Genomic DNA, 23952 nt, shown 5'->3' with positions numbered 1-23952 from the left:
GTTTAATTTACACGCTTCAATAAATACAGCTGTCAGAATAGGGATAATTTCGTGTTTAAACATTTTATAAAAGGAGGCAGTGAATTTGTCCGGTCCAGGTGATTTTCCAGGATTTAACTTATTTATAGCATGCTCAACTTCGGCCACTGTTATTGCGCGCTCCAAAATTTCTTTTCTTTCGTGACGGGGTAAGCCAGATAGAAATTAATTTTTGAATCTTTCCAAGTCTACGTCGAGCAATGCGAACAGCGCCCGATAATGTTCCGTGAAAATTCTTTTTATGCCACCTGTATCTGTTGATAAGGTACCACCCATTTTATTTTGTGTATGTGGTTCCTTTCGGCGCGTGCTTTTTCTAAGCCTAGAGCGCGTTTAGGCGCTTCACTTGCGGGTGTCCTCTGCCCTTGCCCGCACAAGCGCACTCCGATAACACTCTTCGTCCAGTTGTTCTATCTTTTGCTTCAGTTTTCTAATATATTCGATCCATTTTCCGGGGGATCTGCATTCCTACTTGAGTAGCTTATCAAGCAGCGCTTTTAATTCAGCCTCTTTCCGTTTCTCGTTATACCGAATGCTCGTAGCCCTGTTAATTGCTTTTAATTTTAAGGTTTCTTTAAGCAGCTTCCACTGTTGCCAAATGTGCAGGCTTTTGCTAGGATCTAGTTTAATTTCCTCAATTACAGTCGAATTACATTGTACGTCCTCCAGGAGCTTGCTATTTAATTTCCAGGTTTCCCACGAAAAAGAGTTGCTTCTCTAGTAATTCCGATAGAGCACTGGACTAAGCAGTGGTCAGAAAAGGACACAGGCACTACCTCGTAACTAGCACATTCAGGAAGTATGCCGACCAATACATAAATGCGGTCGAGTCGTGCATAGCTTGGGCCTTCGAAACGCGTGTACACCCGAACATTGGAAACTCGGCCACGTCCTCAAGATCCCAGTTCTCGACGATTCTCATCAACTTATCTGTGCTCTGACCTCTAAAGGACCGAGCGCTCGTTTTGTCGTGGGAACTGAGGACGCAATTAAAATCCCCTAACAATACTAACTTCCTTCCTGCACTTAGCCGTTGTTCAAGGCCGCTAAAGAACAGGGCCCCATCTTCAACCTTGTTGGGTGCATATGCGCATATGACACACCACTCGTGTTGTACAATGAGAAGTCAAGAAAGGCACCCGGCCCGACGCACACGAAAAATGAGCGTTCACTTGAAGCCCTGGGAACTTCTTAACAAACGTAAGCAGCCAGCCGATGTGTCCACTGCGTGACTAACAACGACAAGAAATCTAGACGCGAAACGCTGCACCATGCCGCTGGTCTCTTCGCCGTCAACTTTCGTTTCCTGAACTGCCAGGACGTCTATGTCACGTTCCGCTAAAAGTCGATATACCTGGCTTTGCTTTCTTTTTCCGGCCAGTCCTCTAATATTTGTGGTGGCGGCTATCAATGGACAGACAGGCGCCATTTTAACGAAAGGGAAAGAGACCAGCAGCTCTGTGCCTACCTCTCGCGTACAGCACGTGGCTAGACGTGCCATCGCCGGCAGTGCCGTCCGGCGCAGAAACTGGAACTAGCCCGACGGTGTCGGCGTTGCCGCCACGCTTGCTGGCCGAAACGTTGGGTCGCGGTCGGAGGGATGACCGCGTTACTTGGGCAGTTTTTGCCGAGGGTTCCTCAACGCCAGGCACCGCCGCTTGTGCCCCGCCGTGTCCGGTCTCCTGGTGCGGGCGCTTCGACGCCGCAGCAGCATTGGCAGGCGTGTGGACGCCGCCCTTTTCAGTCTGTGGCTCGCTCGGGCCCTCATGCTCGCCGCATTTGTTCCCTGGCGAGCTGTCCGTCGCCTTCCCCGTTGTGTTACTTAATCCTGCCAAGTCCCTCGCCGCTCCTTGGGGCGCCGTACTTCACCCTTGCGGGTGTCGGCTCCAGTAGACGCTGGCAGGACCTGTTTTGTCGGCTGGAGTCCTTTTGAGCCAGACAAGTCTCCTGAAGCTTGTTGTTCCACCGGGCCATCCTCCTTCGGGGCTTCACCGCCGGAAGGCGCCGACGTGTCCGGTGGACCCGTCTCCTTTTTCGCCTCGTCGGTCCCCCTCGCTGCCTCCTCCGCCTCGGCGACGTCCATCAGTTCGTCGTTCTCATCCGCCATTGGAAGCCCGTTCGCCGACGCGTAGGTACGGACGCAGTCCGAGTCCGCGTGTCCGTAACGCCGGCACTTAGAACACCGGGGCACCCGCAGTCCCGGCGTACGTCTCCCGTGCCGTGGCAGCGCAGGCACTGCATTGCACGCCCGGGCACCACCACGTGGGCCAACTCGCCGGCGACACGAACCTAGTGCGGCAGGTCGTCGACCTTTACTCCTGGCTTCAGCTTCAGCAACACGGTCCTTGTGGTGGAGCCCTTTTCTCGCATGCCTTGTACGCGCCAACGCTCTCGGGTAACCTCGGTGACGTTCCCGAATGCAGCCAATGCGGTCCGGATGTCATCGTCTTGGACGCCGTGAAGCATCCAATGCAGGTGCAGTTTGATCTGCTGGTGCTCAGGTCGAAAACACAAACCGGCGGCCTTTGACCTTTAGCTCCTTAACCGCTGCTAATTTCTTCGTGGCTTCAGCGGTTTTCAGGGTCACCGCCCAGGCGTGGTTGATCTGGTATGCCCCTAACGCCACGACATCGGGGAGCACACCAGCATGACGAGGGCGTCTCTGAAATCTTCGCCCCGTAGGGACATTCACGCACGTCTCCGTGCCAGGCCTGCGCTGAAACCGCAGCACAGTCACAGCGAAAGCTGGAAGAGCGGCGTTTCTAGAGCCCGTTGAGCTCTCTTGGGGCTACAATACAAGTACACTAGAAAGGTACCCACTACGCCATAAATCACAATTTTTGTGAAGTTGGGAAGCACCTACTAAGTCATTATTCGTCATTCTGCGTTGAAGCGAGGCACCAGCTACACGTCTGTAAGGCATTATGTGCACTTTGTTGACGCGACGACTGATGACGATGAAGATTATGGCTCAGCCCTTTGTAATGGGTTGTAATCTTTAAACGGCCCACCAGTTATGTAATTTGCATTGGGTGACGCCCGGTCGCTATTTCCCTCTCCCATCATGTTGACGTGGGAGAGAGACGGGGGGGGGGGGCGAGGAACTTTACTGAGACCCCGAGAAAGTGGATCATGCGCTTATGGGCTTCCTTGGCAACCATACAAGTGCACTTGCGAGGAACCCACTACGCTATAATCATTGTAATTTTTGAGAAGTAGGGCAGCAGGCACTGTGCCATTTTTCTTCATTCTACGGAGAGCGTTGGTACCTGCTAAACGCATGTAAGGCATTATGTGCACTTTGTTGGTGCTGTGCCCGATGACGATGAAGAATTATGGCAGAGCCCTTCGTAATGGGTTGGAAGCATTCAACAACCTACTCGTTGCGCAATTCGCATTGTGTGACGCCTGGTTACAGAATTCGCGTTGTGCGACGCTTGGTGCTCATTTTACTCTTCTACCCCGCTATATTACATATGCTAATGTGGTTCCTTCCCGACATGAAGCGTCTGTAGGACCTTTCTGCAAAGCAGTTTCAAGCGCCGGCATGGCTCAGAGGTTGAATACTGGGATCCCACGCAGAGGGCCCAGGTTCGAACCTCGTTCCACCCTGGAATTTTTTTCTTATTTCGTTTTTTTTCTTAGTTCGAGCGATATTGGTTACGGACACCGGCGGCGGCGGCGGACAACTACGGCGCCAAAAACGGCCGGTGAAATGATCTCATAACAGCTTTCGCTGTAAACAACGTGTTGTGAACAACACGGCCAGTGGGCGGTGTAGGCAGCACAATCTCGTAAACGTTATCTTCGGCAGCCATCCAGTTACCGCGGCTGCCATGGCCGCTATCGCCGCTCCATCGGAGCCGTTCATCCTGCGACCGTTCGCTGGCGCGTCCGGAAGTAGAGTGTGAAACAGCCACGCCTCTGCTTGGAACTGCACTGAAAGTAATTTTCATGCTTTACAGACATACACGTCCTGTATACAGGTGTCACAGTACGAGACTTAATATCGCAGTAATATTGCGTGGCACAAGCGTACATTGCCATCGGGCGTCACACGTTGTTAATGTCGTAACGACTTGGTGGTTGAAAGCTGCAGCCACCCATTACGAAAGGCACACACATTACTGCGCGTATTTCCTTAACAAATAACAATTTATGTCAAAGTGAAAGCTCAGTTTATGACAACGTCTAAACGGCAATACTATAAACAGCAGTGCCCTACTTACCGAGAAATTAAGCTAAATGTATCACACGATGAGCGCCATGAGCGGCACATTTTCAAAATGATCCCGACGACGTATGAGAGTCTGCCTACAATTAATCACTAGTAATCAGACTAGCAGCAATAAAAAGAACGTTCCGCGCATCAAGATACGTAACAAAATTCTGTTTGTTCGTTTCTGTTTGGTTCATGGAAAAAAGAACCTCTTTGGCGTTGCCATGGGGAACGGCGCGCGTGGTTCAAAAGTTCCGTTTTCGCCGAACTACGCTTCGCCCAGCGCCCTGCTTCGCTCACGCGGTCGCGTCTCAGTGGTAGTTTCGGTATCGCGTACTGCCGCGTGTATTTTGCGCGCTCGTGAAAGTCGCTCTGACAGAAAGTTCGACAAAATGCCGCATGAATGATGTTGCAGGATGCCCGAATGGTGCACGCCTCCAGTGCACGCCGCCGCGCAGTAAAGGCAGGAAACGTTGGGCACGGCAGCAGTGACGTTTGAAAGACTGATTTCAGGCGGGTGATTTGAAGTGCGCTAACGCGATGCGGACCACTAAAACGTGATTTTATTTCAAAATAAGCACTTGCTTTTGGCATAAAAGTAGCACTACGAGGTTTCTGGACCGCTATTTAAACAATCAACGTCGACTTAATATTTGCCTTTAGTGTCCCTTTAAGACCACGAAGTGGGTGCATCGCAACTTCGAAAAAGTTTCTCAAGCATAATTGCTCCTGGTTTAAAGCATGCTACCCATAACATAAGTCACACACCTTAGTGCGCTCATTCTGTTACATACACGTATTTGGTGCACTGATACTTCGAAAAAAAATGTCACGCGCACAATGTTCTCTCACGCCTCCGGGCTCTTGACACTCTTGTGATGGATCCTGTGTCAACGACCCACTTGTGTGCAGCACAAGGAAGTCATCCACACAAGAGGGTCGTCAACACAGGATATTTTCGACATATTACAGAGTGAAATGAGCCACTAATTCTGACGGTTGAGCACCCCTCCGACAAAAAGAGATTTTTAGACCTTGAGCTGTCGTTTAACACTGACCATGTGTGTTGGCAATATGCACCCCGCTCGAAGAAAGCAATCCTACCCTTTATGTCAACGCACTCGAAACTTGTTAAGAGGGGTATTGCCGTCTCCTGCCTAAAGGCGTCTCTGACTCGTTCGTGCCACCACCAGGTGGCGGCTAGCTTCGAGCACCAAGTGCAACGTCTCAGCGATGCTGATTATCCCCAGGCGCTGCAGGTGTGTTGCTGAGAGGCTTTTGGTGAGCTTGACAAGGGGATAGGCAGCACGCGACAAGAGGATCAAAGGTCTCGTGCAGGTATGCGGTTATACCCTATGTTCACGAGGTATCGCACAGACTGAAAAAGGTTGCTGGCAAGATTGGTGTACGAGTTGTATTTAGTGCAAAAACAAACTTGCAGCGCCGTGCCGAAAAGTGAACAAAGGCGGCAAGAAGATATATGTGAGAGGAAGCACAGAAGCACTTTGTCGAATGTAGGAATGTATACAGTATTCCATTTACGTGCGGAAGTTGCTACATCAGCCAAACCGGCCGATGTTTAAATGACCGGTTACGAGAGCACGCATACTCGCTTAACGGTTCAGTGCCCAGTCATTTAGCCCAGCACTGCAAAGCGTGTGGCTGTCAGGCAATTCTTGAGCGGTGCACCGTTTTGGAAGGGTACAATCAACAAAGAACACGTGAGATTAGTGAAGCGCACCATATCCATGCATACGGAAATGCGTGCGTCAGCGTTCCTTCCATTTATCTGCATAAGTGTGAACTTAATTATTTGTCCAAAACTTAACCAGCCTGTTTGCCGACGGTTCCAATATGATGACTTCACACCCGTCTTTGCGCATTGCGCAGTTACTGTGTTTTTGTTGTTAACCTGCGCAGTGCTTCCGTATATATTGCATATCCAAGCAATAAACCAGTGGTTGTTAGTTCAGCGCTTGTGTCTGTCGTTCTTCTCTACGTCCCGTGTTTAGCGCTGTTTGCTCTCGCCTTTATTGTTTGTTAGACGTGTGCATATTCATTTACAAATATTCAAGAGAATAATTCTCCCCTCTATATATTGTTACGTTTGGCCGAGTTGGGCTCCAAGCCGGGAGAAGAAGACGCCTCGAGAAGGAAGAACTTACTTTTTAATGCGGCATGCTTGCCGAAGAAGGTGTACAAAATTAAGCGCCCACGGCGTGATCCGCAGTCCTTTATAAAGGAACGCCGTGATCAAAGGGCGAGGGAGAACATATCAACGCACATGCGCGATAGTAGATTATCGTCCGGAACAGAAGAGCCAGACTTGGGCGCCGGCTGATAGGCAGTGAGCGGTGCGCAAACGCAACAGCCCCTCCCCACGGAAGAGCACGAAGGGGGTAAAGAAGTCTTCACACGCACTGGTTTTTGCGAAAGGTTCGTCGAAGACTTCAATGTAACGGCACTTTCGGAGATTTTCACCAGTTCAGCCGGCTGCGCGCTTGATGGGCATTTCCGAGGTGCACGGAAGCGCCGAAGTACTTGGCGACCGATGGTCAAGGATCCGGCGAAGTGATGTCTGACCGTCCGAGGTCAGATGACTCGGTGCTCGGTCTTCAAGTCGAAGGATGCGTCCTTCACTGACGCGCGCATGGTCCGGTGGTCTTGTAGGCCGATGTGCGGAAATGTGGATTGCATGGCGTGGCAGGATACTGCAGGCGACGCCGAGGGCACGAATCCCGGGCCAGGGTCCTGGGCATAGGCGATATAGCAAGCACCCCCGCAAACACCGCAAACAACTGCCAAGTGCGGCCAGGCTATAGACCCTCATACGCAGAGTGTTTTGGAAACCTTCCAATTGGAACAAAATTGGCTGTCGAGGACTTGCGACAGTTACGGTTCTACGTGAATACTGAATCAAGGCTTTGGTGCCACTAGGCCGACCGGCGCCGAGGGAGAGAAAGCCCTGCTGAGACCATCTGCATTTGCGTGCAGCGATCCTTTCTTATGTTTAACCGTAAACGGGTACGGTTGCGAACTGAGGCTCCAACGTAACAATCTGCCATTTTTGTTGGACATCTGTTGAAGCCACGTGAGCGGACGATGAGCGGTAATGAAATGAATTCTGCTCCAGCCAAATAACAGGAAAGTTTTTCTACAGCCCAAACGAGGCACGCGCATTCTTTTTCTATGGTACTGTAAGCTTGTTCACGAGCAGACAGCTTTCGGCTGGCATACAAAATGGGATGCTCATGCCCGTGCTCGTCTTCCTGACTCAAAACTACACCTACCCCTTTTTCGCTTGCGTCACACTGCACAAGAAAGGGTTTCGAGTGGTCTGGGCTCGCCAGGACGGGCTTTTCGGTGAGAGCTACCTTCAAAGAATTGAAGGCCGCTTGTTTTGCTTCGTCCCATTGTACACGTGTAGGAGCGTCTTTTTTCAGCGAGTCTGTAAGTGGGCTAGCAACCTGAGAGAAACACTTTATATAGTGTTGGTAGTAGCCTACCATCCCTAAGAAAGTACGGAGCTCAGTTTTCGTTTTCGGCTGAGGGAATTCTTTGATTGGCAGAACCTTTAAATCAAGTGAACTTCGATGTCCTTGACCTAATCTGTGACCTAGGTACTCGACTTCTGAGCGACCTAATTTGCACTTCCGGGCTTTTAAAGTTAGGCCAGCCTTGCCAAGGAGACTTAGAACTACCAGCAAATGGTTCACGTGTTCCGGCCAAGTATTCGAAAATACTGCGATGTCGTCCAGATACGGTAGTGCGAATGCCTCCGCTCCAGCTAGCACTTGATCCATGAGTCTCGAAACGGCGAAGGGGGCATTTTTAAGGCTCATTCACACACCGAAGGCGGGGCGGCCAAAGCGGCAGAGCGGTGAGGCGGAAAGCGGGAAAGCCTCTCCAGGCGGCGAAAGCGGGGCGGGAAACGAGGCGGCAGGTCCGATCGCTCCCGGACCAATTTTTTGCCGCTCGCCGCTACTCGCCGCTTTGCCGCAGCCAATCAGAACGCGCTGCGGCGGTGGCGCGGCGGTGGTGCGGGTGTCTCTTTGGGAGAAGCCGTGCCACGTGATAGCGACACGTGCGCTAACGCGCGAGAGGCCCCGCCTCCTCGGCCGCGCGGGCAGCCAAGAGAGCCATGCGGTCTGAACAGGTACGCGCGCTCGCTGCCTTGAAAAGCCCGCTAGGCCGCTTTGCCGCCCCGCCTTCGGTGTGAATGTACCTTTAAGACCGAACGGAAGAACCAAAGGCCGGAAGGTGCCGAAAGGAGTCACGAAGGCAGCCAATTCACTCGCTCGCTCTAGCGGCACTTGCCAGTACCCCCGCACTAAATCGTGCGTAGAGATAAACTTGGCTTTGCTCACCTTTTCAAGGCAGTCTTCTATGTGCGGTAAGGGATACACTTTTTGTAACAGTTACAGAGTTAAGCTTACGGTAATCGGTACACGGCCGCGGTTCTTTACCGTTAGTTTCTACAATTATCATTGGTAACATATGAAGCTGCCTTCACCTCGTTCGGCCACTTTAAGAGCTAGCATCTGATCAACCGCCTCCGTCATCAATTTTTCATGGCGCAGTGAACATCTGTAAGCTTTACATCGCCTGTTGAGCAACGTTGGGCTGTCAGCTTCTGGTGTAAGCTCAATATCATGAGTCGTCAGAGTGGTCCGACCGGGTACCTTTGAGAACACGTGTCTGTGCTCAGCTATCAAATTTGTTAAATCTTCAAGCTGGCTGTCACTTAGAGGAGCACTGTCTGCTGTCAAATTAAGGATTTCATCACAGAAAACAGTCATGTCGTGGGGAACGTCAGAAGTTTCAGCTGCTACTTCTTCGGGCTGATTTAACACCACAACCTGCACCGCTCTACGTCGGGCTTCATGAAGTTGCTGTGATAGATACGTACTTCTTTCCTACGACCTGGCAGTTTAACAACGTAGGTGGTGTCTGAAAGTTTTTGTATCGTAGCGAGCCTTCCCAGTGTACCTCCAACTTGTTAGTTTTAGAAGTACGCAACATGAGCACCTTTTGCCTTTCGTGAAACTGGCGTACACTACTGTTTTTGTCGTAGCGTTTTTTTTTATTTTCTCTGAGCTTCAAGCTATTAGCTTCCACCAGAGCCTGCGTGTCGTACAGGCGTTGCAGCAGGTTGCAAACGTACTCGACCACAGTTGGATCGCTACCCTTCTCTTCCCAGTTTTCACGAACTAGCCTAAGCGGGGAGCGCAGCGTCCTTCCGTACACGAGCTCTGCTGGGCTAAAACCTGTCGATTCATGTGCCACCGAACGCAAGGCAAAGAGCATAGCTGGTAACGCGGCGTCCATTCTTTTTTTCTCATAGCACAAAGCCCGCAATACCCGCTTCATTACAGAATGAACCCTCTCTACACTGTTGCTTTGCGGATGTTGAATAGAGCTGTGTATCTTGATACCGCACCTGTTAGAAAGGTGGTTGTTAACTCGCTTGTGAACACTGCCGATCCGACTGTATTTCACTCGGAAAACCCACGCGGGAAAAGATCAAAAGGAGGGCGTCTACTATTTCTGCTCATGTAAGACAACGCAGCGTCAAAAGATATTTATATCCCGACTTCGTCACTGGCAAGGGCCCCACAATGTCAACTACGACCCGACGAAACGGCTCAGTAATTATAGGAACTGCTGTCATAGGGGCCTGTGTTTCTCGTGTGGTCTCTCAGTTCGCTGACAAACATCACAACTACGAACAACTCCTTCACATCTTTAAACAGCCTGGCCAGTAATACTCGCTGAGCAGCCTCGCTTTTGTCTTGGCAATTCCGAGATGACCAAACCAGCCTGCCCGATGGGAAAGTTCTAGTATGTTCTCACGGTACTTTAGAGGGACCACGATTTGGTCAGCGCTTGCGCCTTTCTTGCCCCGAAACTCTCGGTACAAACGCCATTTCTTTCATAGAACGAACCACTGCCTGCGCCTTGCTTTGCGACGCTTTCACGGTATTTTGTCAAGGTTAAATCCGTTTTTCGTTCTTCGATCACGTGGCTTTGTCCACGGAAGATAACGCCTGAAAATCGCAGCTCGTGGGTGGAATGAAACACGGTGCCTGTTCGCCTTCCTCGTGGGCGGATTCATGCGCGTCTGAGCTTGCCTCATCGTTATTATCTGATTGACCCCGTATTTGATCCTCTGCACTGACAACGCGTGACAACGGCTCTTGGTGAGCGGTGGTTTCTTTCGCCATCGACCTCATGACAACCATTACAGGATTCATATCAAGTGTGACGCCTGCACTCAGCATTCTTTTGCCGTTCTGTTTGAAGCAAATAGGACACTGTGGCATTACGCTATCCGAGACAGCTGCTTCGGTCTTAATTTCACCGAACGCCCCTTTCAACGTTACGTTTTGCTACTGGTAAGCTCAGAGTGCATTCTTCCAAGGCTTGCCTTAAGCTCACATAATCGCCTGTGAAGTCACCAGAATTTACTAGGGAAGAGTGCACCACGTCATACGTTGCACCTGTGTCGCGCAAGATCTTACATTCTCGGCCGTTAACTTCCATATCATGTAGGTAAGTTGCAGCAAATCTTCGCCCTGCCCCATAACGAACTGTATCGGCGATACCTTTGGAACGCGACACCCCGCAGCTACGTGTCCTGGTTTCTGGCACTTAAAGCACACGATAGGCTTCCGCGCCTCAAAAGGTTGCTTTACATGTGAATCCAAAGATTCCTGCTTTGTGGTACTGTTACCTTTCTTCTCAGACTTTCTAAATTCATTCTGCTCTGTTGTAGAGCCTCGTGCGCATCGAATGTTTCTTTCTGCGTCAAAAGAACGGTGTTTTGCGCAGTAGTCATCTGCATACTCTGCTGCCTTGCGGGCCGTCTCACATCTGGCTTATCGAGAATCCATTCCCTTAGTTTTTCAGGAAGTGTCGAGCAATATTGCTCTAGGCAGATTTCCTCAACATTTTTGCCTTGTCCTCGAACGCGTCAGCACCTTTTAGCCAATTTTTCTGGAAGCTTGCTAGCCTGTACCCGAACTCTGAGTAGCTTTCGTTCGGCTTCTAACCGATTTTCTAAACTTAAGCCGGAAAGCTTCAGGCGACAACTTGTACTTTGCTAACAAGGCCCTTTTTACGTCTGGGTACTTCGGCTTCTTCAGCGCTTAACCTAGCTAGAATGTGTGCGGCTTCCGCCGGCAACAAACTAAGAAGCGTTTGAGGCCAGGACGTCAGATCAAAGCCCATTCTTGTGCAAGTGCGCTCAAAGTTTGTCAAAAAGAGCCACAATTCACTACCAATACCAAAAGGCTGAAGAAAACCTCTCATGTCATAATTGACGGCACTCGGCTCTGCCTCAGTGGCCAGAGACCGCTTTAGCTGCTTCAATTGGCATTGTTTTAGTTCCTCCTCTCTTTCTCTCACTTTGCGTTTACTCTGAACTTCATCAACTGCTTCAGCAATTTCGTCGGCACTCGCCCCACAGGCTGAATTTTGCCCACAATTTCGGGTTTTCGAATAGCTTTGCTAACCTCTAAGCCGAGTTCGTCTGCTACGGCCAACAAATCTACCTTTAGCAAGCTATTCAAATCCATGTTCACTACCGTAACTGTGACAAAGTCCTCTAGCCACCTTTCCTATTCCCTGACTGGAAATTAAACACTCGCGTACCAGAGAACAAAGCCAAAGCCACCGACTGCTGCGCAGAGCTCCCGGGGGTCCTCCATCGCACCGCTGCCACCAGCTGTTACGTTTTGGCCGAGTTGGGCTCCAAGCCGGGAGAAGAAGACGCCTCGAGAAGGAAGAACGTACTTTTTAATGCGGCATGCTTGCCGAAAGAAGGTGTACAAAATAAGCGCCCACGGCGTGATCCGCAGTCCTTTATAAAGGAACGCCGTGATCAAAGGGCGAGGGAGAACATATCACGCACATGCGCGATAGCAGATTATCGTCCGGAACAGAAGAGCCGACTTGGGCGCAGGCTGATAGGCAGAGCGGTGCGCAAACGCAACAATATATATATATATTATATATATATATCTATATATATATATATATTATATATATATATATATATATATATATATATATTTATATATAATTAGGTAAACGCGCGTTGATTCGACCCTCGTTAATTCGGAAAATCGGATATTCAGACGCGTTCCCTGGTCTCAGCCAGCATATCATTGCTTAATGGCATCAAATTCTCGTTGATTCGGTCACATTTGGCCCCAACCGGTTAATTCAGATGATTCTCGGAGCACGCCGAGCGGCAATGTGCGAAGGAAAAAAGTGAAAACGGCGCTGTCAGACAACCGAAACGAGGCGCCGCCGCTGCCGCATCGCTATCTTCATCATTTAGTGGCCGCCGTTTTGTCCACATGCGGATCCGGCGCTAAGCAGCTTCGTTTTATCTTGATGCAATGAGTGCGCCTTGTCACGAAACTGGCGGAAGATGGCGGAAGCGATTGAAGATGAAGAGCTTCCAGCCGCGCTCCGATGCTAGAATAAAACTCGCTTGTGTTGAAGATTGGGCGAGTTGGTTCGTCGTCCTTGAACTGGTATAGCGCATTACGGGGAAAAGAAACGGCCGAGCAGACCCGACAAAGAGGACAGAGCGCTCTGTCCTCTTGTGTCGGTCTGCTCGGCCGTTTCTTCTTCCCCGTAATGCGCTATCAGAGCGCTCTGTCCTCTTGTGTCGGTCTGCTCGTCCGTTTTCTTCTTCCCCGTAATGCGCTATACCAGTTCAAAAACTCGCTTGCTACATCGTGATGGGACGAATTATCAGTGCCGCTAATTTTACCTGCGAAAGAACTATCGTCACGTGCGCGTGGCGGTACTTAATAAAGGAGAGGTGCAAAGCACGTTTCAAGCTAATTAAGCACGGGGTCTGGTGCCACGGTCGCATTAAGGACGAAGTCGCAGGATGACTAAAATTTCGTCTTTTTACACTGCTCTCATACTAAATAAGTACAGCATGGGTCCGTACTCGATTTACGCATTCATCAATAAAATGAAGGATTGCTGTAATTGCTGTAATAGACACTTTTTGATTGTTTTCTCGACACTTTTGATGATTCGGCATTCGTGTTAATTCCGCCATTTTTTTTCCGGTCTCGTGATATCAAATTAACGAGTTTTTACTGTACAATAAAAGCTCGTTAACTTGGATTTCACGGGACCGGAAAAAATGTCGGAATTAACCGAATTCCAAATCATCGAATGTATCAGAAACAATCAAAAAGTGTCTATTACAGCAATACACCAACATTTTCTTGATGAACAAATTCAGCATTTATTTTGTATAACAGCAGTGTAAAAAGCCGCAATTTTCGTCATCCTGCACTTCGTTCTCAATGCGACCGTGCCACCAGACTCCCGTGCTTAATTAGCCCCAATTAACCCCTCCTCTGTTAACTACCACCACAATGCCACGTGTACGTGACGATAGTTCTTTCGCTGGTAAAATGAGCGCCAACTGGGTGCTATGCAGGAGGGCCCGAGTTCGGCGAAACTCGGGATCTTTCCGAGCTCTGTCGACACCCCCTTTTGAACGAGCTAATAGTACGAGAAGGTGAAATACATCCCTGAGCGCGTGCTCCGTTCCATTGGTTACGATGGAACGCGGCGTCACGTCAAGGTGGTCGAGAAGGTTGGGTGGTCGTCAACTAGAGGCACCTTCTTTCATTTGTTGTCGTTCCACTGAGTGCAGATGTGCACCCATGCAAGAAAAGGGCAGAAAGCTCTACTAACTATATTTTTATGTCAGCGCGGGCCGTTTGAATTCATTTTCTAGCGTTTAATGTCTGCACTAAGTATCCTTTAGGATAGTCAGCACCGTGTCCTCTGAGATTAGTTCCGACCGAGCGCTTATAAACGGCGGCTAGAGCTAATCGCCGAGGCCACGTGTATAATCACCATGGTCGACTTGACATTCTAGCGCATTGCTCGGCCGGAGTGCGCCTCGTCGTTCTTTCTTCATCGTCTGCTCGCTCCAGAGCACGTGCGCCGGCTGATTAGCTAATTGGCTGGGCGGTATACCTAGCTAAGTCAGGACGTGCTATGACGAAGAGCTGGTTAGGCCAATAATGCTAAGGCCGAGCTAACTAAGCCACGTCTTACTACGATCGTGTATGAAGTCGTGCAAAGTTAAGAACGAGGTATTAAGATCATGCTATTAACACGACACTAATTAGGAGCGTGTAATAAAACCAGATAATCAAGCACTTACTCACTGATATCGTGTAATTAGAGCGTGCTAATTATGATTGTGCTAATTGACCTCTGTACTATTCAGGACCTTGCGAATTAAACCTGAGTGAGTTAATCCGTGGTAATAAGGTACTATCAATTATTGTAATAACACGGACGCTAATAGGACGTGCTTGAGGATCGGCTCATTATGATGTGCTAATTACCTCTTACTATCAGGACCTTGCGAATTAAACCTGTGCAATTAATGGCAAGGTAATTAAAATATTAACAATCATGCTACTTAACACGACGCTATTAGGGGTGAATGGAATCCAAGATAATCAATACTCACGAGGTCATGTTAATTAGGGTCGTGCAATTAGTGTTATGGCAAGTACCTCTGTGCTATTCAGGACCTTGCGATTAACCTGGGTAATATGTCGTGGTAATGAAACATTACCAAATAAGAAAGGGCTATTTATTATCAAAGTTAAGACCCTCCTATCAATACCACCAATATTGCGACCGAACTGACACGGCATTACTCCGAAGCAGACCAGGCATACTGAGTAAGAGCACGTAAAAATACACATCCCGCTAAAGGGGCCAATGAGGCGATGCGAAGCCGGAGCACTTGCACGATCGCGTTCCGTTGGCGTTTGTTGGCATGCTACCGACCTCGCGTCGTACAACGCGAAGAGGGAAGCTACGCGCGTCGTATCTTCCATCTAGTCTGGCCGTTAATTTCACAGGGCGAGCGGGGAACGCGGTCGACAGCGGGCGAGAGGGGGGCAGCGTAGGAGAGGAGAGACAAGGGGAGGGGACGCGCATACGCTCGAGCTCATCGCGGCGTTGCGCAGGAGAGAATTCGGCATGTCTAGTCCGCGTTTCAGAGGAAGAGTGGAAAGGGGAGGGGGAGAGGGTGAGCGGAGAGGGTGAGTGGAGAGGAGGTGTGGAGAGGGTACGCGCATGCGCAGTAAGGGTGGTCACGCGCACTCACACCACCACCACTGGATTGAGCTCCACCTTAGATGCTTCGCATCTAAAAGCTGGAAGAGTAGGTGACCACAAGCTCCTCCGATGACCCCAGCCTTGCACAAGTAGTGCAAGCTCACCAAATTATTTATATGCAAAAAAGCTGCTGAGTAGCGTCCACCGCATGAAACAACTTGACAGGCACACCGGCACTATGACAGCCCGAGTTGAACTGGGGCCTTTTCAGAATCAGCGAGTTTGTGCCCGAGTTCGCGCGTCAATCAATTTGAAGACAGACACCCGCGGCGAAGAGCGGGTCCGCCCACCGCGTTTCCTTTTGCCGAGGAGCAGTGCTCACGCCGCAACGCCAGCGAGCGGCACGATTCATCTATGAGCTTAATCGCACAGACTATGCACACACGCACGAAAAACTAAAGGTCATATCATCACGTGGCTACGATGTCTCGCACTAAATTTAACCGCTCTCCGGCGTACCACTCACAGCTATGAGCAAGCGCCCCTGGTGGGATTTGCGGCGAGAAATGTTACTATTTACTTGTTTGGGGGATACATTGTTCTACCGATTCTGTACTACAGAAAAATCTTCAGACGTGTAACGTAAGTATAGCAGTAACCTGTCCATTCATTATCTGTTATTCCAGAGAAGCGAAACGAGCTGCACCAGCGCTGCGTGTGCGCCCTTGATGCCTTCGAGAGTGGAAATTTCCATGCTGCAGGTGGAAACGAAAGAATTCTCCGAAAGAGGACAAACGCCCACGAACACGCTGTGGGAGGCGCGATGATCAGTTGGCAAAAAGATAGCGCGGCAATCACGCTGACGTCGCTGCACTGTCAAAAATGTTGACTAAGTGGCGGCGCTGTCGCGTTCGGACGCGGTGTTCCTTTGAAAACCGCCGTAAATGTCGCACATGCGTTTGTGACGCCATTATCGTTCTTGTAGCCGTTTTTATCAACGCTGCTACCTCGTGCTCCGCACTGTCTTCCTGTCATGACCGCCGTAATGCAAGCTCGGAGCAAACTCGTGTGCCCGAGAGCTCGGGCCATCCTGCATAGCACCCCTGGTAGTTCGTTCATCACGATGTATACTCTTAGAACAAAGGGAGCGCCCTCGCGTTCTTTGCGAGAGTTTTCGCTTGTCGCTCTGGGCACTCTTTTTCCAGGGTGAAACGACTCTCTTTAGACAGAGAGTGATCCAACGCCTCCCCATGGAGCACAGTACTACGCCTGCGATAGAGTGAAAGCACTCCTCCGCGGGAGTAAAGCTGTCACATTGAAGAAAAAATAATCGAGCGCAAAACATCAAACATTCATACTTGCACACATTTACTCAACCAAAACACGTAGAGCGCTCTCAACCAAACCACGTACATTATAAGAGAACCTTCCCGCTCTCTTAGGGAGATGTGAACGCAGGTGTGGTGTAGGCGTTTCGCTACATCTTACTCAAATATCGCTAGAATCCACGCATGCAGGCAGAAAATCAGTCCAAATTACGGCCGCTGCTAGTCAATTTGTTATGCGACTCCGTAGGTGGCTCCAGAGAAAGCAACACAATAGCCTTGACATGGCTTTTGCAGGATTTTAGGTCATATTTTTCTTTACTAGCCCTTTCAGCCCTGGATTTTTTATTTTGGTCTGAGACTTTTTGCGCGTGTTTTCCTAATAGTCATGACCTCAGAAGATCACAGACTAAAATTGAGCCAATGGTGCAAGTAATCATGGATTTACAGACATGGTATCAAATTAGGTCATCAGGGCTCAGCGGTTGTGAATGAGAAAAATGGCTTCTTTTTTGCTGCTACTCAGTAGAGTACACAAAATGTGAACCACGTCTCATTTTTTAGCTCGATACTCATTCAAACAGCTTCGGTACGTCGGCCCGAAAATGGCGCTTACCCGCCTCGGCATCACCCATGACTTCGGTCAAGCTTCTTCTTCTTTGCGGGGCCCAGCGCCACAGGCATGTCACAATTTTGGTGTCAATCGCAGTGGGGATCATTGAAGAAGTATTCCCCCAAGAATGGACAGTTTTGGTTTCATTTCCGAGGTGCTACGGGAAATGTGTGATGGTGTCAATTGACACCGTCAGGGCCGAAAGGGCTAGGTACGGCCAGCAGCGCTTACGCGTGGCGTCATGTCAATAAGCGGCCCTAAAACGGCTGCGAAAAAAAAAAAGAATTTGGCACTGTAACTACGTTTAACGTATAATTTCACTAATAGTTATCTCTGGGGGCAATAAAATGAACATCAGTGGAAACACACACATATGACACCATGTACAAATCACCAACCACACAGGAGTCAAACTCATGACCAGAAGCACCGAAAGCAGACACTCTAACCACTCTGTCATAGAGCCACCGCATACTTCGATAAGTTTTCACAAGCTTATAAACTTACAAAGTGGTTTGCAACGAGAGGGCGGAACTCGCAACTTATGTTCTTGGATCATCACCGTGTGTTGCGCGCGCATTAGGTTAGTAAATACAGTGAAACCTCGGTGATAAGAGTGTCACGGGGTTACCAAAATATTCGTATCATCCGAAATTCGTATCACCAGAAAACATCGAAATTATTAGCGACAAAAGACAGTTGGCATACCTTTCGATTCAGTGTTTCTCAGGCCACAACGACGTAATGAACAGCTCTGAATGATTGCCGGTAAAGTTTTTAGACGTCAGCGATCACACTTGCACTCGTAAAATACGGTGCATGCGCGCGTGTGTAATTAATGAACCAGATGTGTCGTGCCCCGTGACCGCTAGTAGCGCCTTCTTAATCTATTACGCTTGCTTTTCTGCATGACAATAAAGTACTGCGGCGAAAGTGGCTTAAGAAGCGCTTTGCACACGATAGATGGAGGCCAAGCTCCTTCGCCAAGACCGCCCGCTTCGTCTCTTGGGGTCTTGATCAACGTTTATTGGGACTCTATGGCGTACCCGCAGCCCAAGTTTCAGTCTTGTTTCATATAACGTCTGGTTGTGGGGACATAGCTTGCATCGACGTGGCAGGCACGTGTTAACACAGTACAAAGACGCTGCTCGAGCACAGGAGCACGCGTCAACGCGTCGAAAAAAAAAAAGCGCGACGTCAACGTCATCTTAACCTAAACGCGAAGGCGCCTATAAAGGCCTCCAATACTCGCGCACACTATCTCGGAGGCAACGACGCACTGTTGATGGTCGCGCAGCGCGCATGCCCGCGCCCGCGCGTGACTGCCGCGTCTCCGGCCGCGACAGCGCAGGCCGCACCTGTTCGTACCTGTGCGCTAGCGTACGTTCGTATCAAACGTCGCGGGGTGCGAATCGGTTCTTAACAACCGTACTCCAATATGTTGCAGGCTAATGGGCCTTGGCCTGGACCACAGAAAAATTCGTATCACCCCGAAATTCGTACGAGCCGTGATCGTATCACCGAGCTTTTACTGTAGTTTGCGCGGCGTCAATAAACTCGCGAAGACCACCGTTAGCAACTTCACCTCCGACTTCGGGTCGTTATGTCATGCCGCAAGAGAACTGATAAACGTGTGTCCTTTTGAGTTTCACCATACGTCGTTGATGTCTCTCTCGCCCAAAATTCGCTTTACGAACGTGACAAGCACCTTTGGCAGCGAAACTCACGCATGTGTATTCTATGGGCGTGTGCTGTTGAGCAATTTTGGTTATTTTTGCCGCGCGGCAAGTCTCTGCAGTGGCAGCAGCGGCGTCTCATGGTTCGACTACCATCATCTATCGCTATTTTTGTTATCTCCGTAATATCAGAGTTACGGGGTATTTTAGTGACGCCTTTGAAAGCAATGCGCATTTATGCGCCGTGTACCTACTGTGCGAGCTGCACGAAAGGTCAGCGGCACCTCTGAGTAGTACAGAATATTGCGCAATGGGCACTTGCGCGTGGTGCGGCAGGAATAAATGGTTCTAAATTATCATAGTGAGTATTTAATTGCTTTTATACTCGGAGACTAGCACCATTAAATAACAACATTTCCTCTTCAGTATCACGCCGCCGCTGAATGAATGTTGAAGGCGGACACCAAGGTTTAAGCACGATGTCCACTATTCGCGAGTGACATGTCTCCCTAAAAATAAAAAAAAGATATACTGCTGCACTTTCTCTGTGCGAACGTCCGCGTGTAGTTGGCACCCTCCGAAGATATGTGCAGTACCTATTAACAATGGCACTATTGAATGCCTCAGTGAACAGCTTTCTTCAGAAAATAAGGTTTCATTTTAATTGGTAGGATGTTTTTCTCTCACGAGCCACAACTTGGCTTTTTCGTGATTCACTATTCACATAGCACGAACTTCATGAGTGCAGCAGATAAATACAAACTGAAAAAGGTGGGTACCATGTGCACTCCTACTGCCTCGGTGTACCTGTAGTTGATGCCCATTCATTATACAAATTATGCTACCATTGATAAACACCAACCCCTATATGTTCGATCACTGTTTATTTGTTTTCTGTTTTCCTGCGAGTCGCTTATTTGCACGATGTTTTGAAAAATTGTCGGTTGAACCCATAGGTAGAACACAAGCATTCTATAGTATTCAGTGGTTCTCAAGTGGGGATCTGATGATGTGAACTGTGACTGCAACGAAGAGAAGAGGAAACGGCAGTTCTGCTCTTCGCCATGTGCCTCTCACTGAGGAAGACGAAAAAGAAGAGCGAGCGCGGCGTTCGGCTCGAGCAGCCAGACTGGAGACTTGCAAAAATAATTCCCTTGCTTAAAAACAAGCAGGGTATGAATATTGATAATATAGGACCTATAGCGTTAACTTCGCATGTCATTAAATTAATTGAGTGTTATACTTTAGAATGTATAAATTTATGCAGATAACTCATTACTGAGCCCATGTCAGAGGATTTAGACCTGGATGCTCCATATGGCATGCACATGTAGATTTATACGGACATAATAAGGTTGCTCGTCACAAGCGGCAATTGGCAGCATTAGTCACTCTAGATTTGGCTAAGGCGTACGACAGTGGTCGAACATGCCATCTTGCTCAATGTCTTAAAAAACTTGAATTTTCCGCGATCTATTGGTTGTATGAGTTTCTAAAAGATAGGAAATTTTACTGTTCCCACGCGGCTTATCACCCTCGAAATATGATCAATCTAGAGGGTCCTCAAGTTCCGTTTTTTCCCCTGTTTATTCAATACTCCATTAGCTCAATTACGTTGAACAATAACGTTACAGTGTATGTATTTGCAGACTACATTGCATTCTTCGCTTCGACAGGTAATATTCATTCACTGTATGCAGTATTACAATCATACTTGGGAATTTATAATTCTGTTTTGAACATATTGAATGACTCTAAAGGTTAGCAAACGTTCCTTGATTGTTTTTCCATTGAATGCTCCAGTTAGCATTTCCCTTCAGTATGGTCAAAAGTAATTCCCCAAAATGACTGTGTCAAATATTTAAGAGTTTTTTTATGATCAGAAATTCTGTTGGCGCAAACAAATTGAGCACGTCAAATGTAAGGCACACGCGCTGTTGGGATGTTAAGTAAGCTTGGTCACCAGCCTTCTGGGTTACGCAGAGACAAGCTACTTATGATTTATCGTATGTATGTTCGACCGATTTTAGAGTTTGCTTGCATATTATACTCAGGGGGCCTGCATACAATTCATCCCTGGTTCATATAGAGCGAGAGGCCCTTCGAAGTTGTCTAGGGGTACCAAAATTTACAGCAAACAGTATTCTCTACCTAGAAGCCCGAATCCCCACTCTACTTTGCAGATTCCGCATTCTCACCGTCACAACATATTTAAATTTTGCGTCCTGACAAAGACGAGTGCAGTTCTTATTTCTAGCTGAATCGTCAACATTTTTTAATGAGCCTTGGTCTCATATATATAAACCACAAGTCTTGTTCGTACAGGACCAACTAGAATCATTAAATGTTTAACATACGCGACATCGTATCAAATAATAAATTATCGGCCATAGCAAAAATTGAATTTGATGATATATTCCCATCTAATGCCAAACTTTTACCTTCTAGATATTTATTAGGATTGTTAGACGATCATTTACTTCGATTGGGCATAGATACGTAATTGCCACTGATGCATCCGTGTGCAAAGAGAAAGCGGGAGTGGGAATATTTTCAGAGGCTTTATCATGGTCGTACTCCTTGAGCCTCCCAGATTATGCTGCCATATTCGAAGCTGAGCTCCTAGCAATTATACTACCCCTTCGAAACTACCAGTAAATGAGTCATCAGTTATAGTTACTGATTTGCTGAGAGTATGTACATATTTATCTTTATCTCCTGTTCTGAATGCATTCACTTCCTTAATCCCAAAAGTTTGCGTACCGTGCGGTTGGTATGGGTTCCAGGTCACTGTGGCATACTAATAAACGAGATGGCAGATACTCTCGCGCGGAGGTCTCTGGGTGGTCCTATTTTGTCCATTGTGCCTGACACAGTTTTTATTACTGATTCGGGATTTGGGAAGCATTCTTTAATTCAAGACGCCAAGAGTGTGAAATTGCCAGTTCCCGAATGTGGTCATCTTTCATTCGGCTGGAATAATAAATGGTGTCCCAGTCGAAGACTGGAAGTGGCTATTACGAAGTTGCGATGCCGGATACCCCCACTTAATTTTTATTTATACAGGTCTGGTCTGGTGCCATCTCCTATGTGCTATTTTTGTCAGGAATCTGAAAATATTGATCATTTCTTGCTTACCTGCCGTCGATTCATTAGGCATAGAGATAATAATTTGGAAATGCTATTCAGAAACTTAAGAAATAATCTGAATCCTCAAAATATTCTTTCCCTTGGGGCGGCTTCTCTTGGCTTCAGCAACAGGAACAACTGCTCAGCCCTATGCGAATTTCTCGGTGAGACACGAAGATTCCTTGTTAACTTATTCCTGAACAAAATTTGGTACTCCATAATTCCTTTCATTCGTTCATTGTTTCTCATATTCAGTGCTGGGCAGTATCGAAGATACATGTATCTTAGATACTATCTTAGATACTCTATGAGTATCTTGTATCTGTATCGCGATACGTCTCGAAAAACGAGTATCTGTGTCTGTATTTCTGATACATTCGACAATGTATCGTGTATCTTGGCGTTCCGCTTCTCAAGCTGGAACTGGCGCCACTAAGCCATCTGAATAAGTCTAAGGGCAGTGACGTTATTTTATCTTTACGCCAGAGTCATCCAAGGGCAGAATATGAGGAAGACAAGCGCGCGGACGTGTACGCCGAGCCCACGTACCTTTTGTTTTCTCGATTTTTTTTCTTTTTGGTTGCGCCGATGCCGCTACACTTGCTCTCAGTCACTGTCCTGCGCCGCGTATTCCACAGCCTGCGGCGTCTATCGCGAAAATTCTGATGTTGCTACAGTGTCGTTATTGAAGATTCCCTTGCGTCTTTATTCGTAACGAAATGTGACGCGTGTGAGAATGGGGTTGCTTTGCGTTTCGTGGATTTTACATATCAGCGATTTGAATAATCCCATGGATGTAAGTTTGACTGCATGCAATGAATGTAATTGTATGCAAATAAGATTCTAACAACTTTAGCACCACTGGTACTGATACTAGATCTAATAGAGCAAGCTTTTACCTAACAGAAAATATCTTGACGTGCCGTATTTTTCAATTCCTGTTACATTTATTCAAAGAATGTATGAAATCATAATTTGATTATTAGCACAAGTGCTTTCTCAGCTGTAATTTTGCATCCTAGGTCCTGTACTGTTTTTCGTCTGGTCACTGAAGTATGTCTTTTGTAACGCGCTACCAAAATAATCTCTGCTTTATTCTTCTAACTGTCTGATTTATTTGTACTACTGCTTACACATTTACACGTTGCCAAGGCGATTTTGAAAACAAATATAGTTATGTGGGCGTGCCTTGAGTATACAGTACAAAACATTCTGCTTACCGCTTAGGAAAATAGCGAAATTGAGTTCGCATTATAACAACGGAAAGCATTAGCAACCATTTTAAAAATGTTAGGAAGGGTATTCAAGAAACCTTGTTTTACTGAATTCTCCATTCTACTCGTGAGCGTCCCAACGAGCCGTTTCAGGCAATTTTCCATAGGCACTGAATTTTCTATTGTCTCAACAGATAAGTTGACGATACTTCGTGCTCATAGCTATTAAGGGCGCCCTCTGTATTGTGTTTCTGTACTCATTCAATGTGAATGTTCGATACAGAACCACCTCTCTATTTTACTTATATTTGTTTTCCTGTTTTAGGCCTTGTTAAATATTTTTTGTACCACTAATCGCCACGAAATGGGAGCTATAAGCGGCAATAGCGCGAATAGAGGCGGTGTCCTACGACGCTTTGTGCAACTGTACAGGCTTCTGAGACGTTGCTGTGTTGCACATGTTCTCTCGTTGAAGAAAATTGCTAAAAATTGCACGTTAGTGAGTATATCAACAAAGAATCCTTTACGCCAGCGGATAAGTAGAATATGAAAATTCATTGCAGTTTTACGTCATCTACGTATACACCAGGGGTCTCAAACTCAGCTTATA

General features: G+C 47.9%; 1 protein-coding gene across 1 annotated transcript in view; it reads left to right on the top strand.

Annotated features, from left to right (window-relative positions):
- Positions 1-23952, top strand: part of LOC119382186 (elongation of very long chain fatty acids protein AAEL008004) — a 194159-nt gene that overhangs the window by 63200 nt on the left and 107007 nt on the right. The window lies entirely within an intron of this gene.

This window comes from Rhipicephalus sanguineus, chromosome 2 (genome assembly GCF_013339695.2).
Source record: "Rhipicephalus sanguineus isolate Rsan-2018 chromosome 2, BIME_Rsan_1.4, whole genome shotgun sequence".
In the NCBI taxonomy this organism is placed as follows: domain Eukaryota; kingdom Metazoa; phylum Arthropoda; class Arachnida; order Ixodida; family Ixodidae; genus Rhipicephalus; species Rhipicephalus sanguineus.
This window is presented reverse-complemented; position numbering and strand designations above follow the sequence as displayed.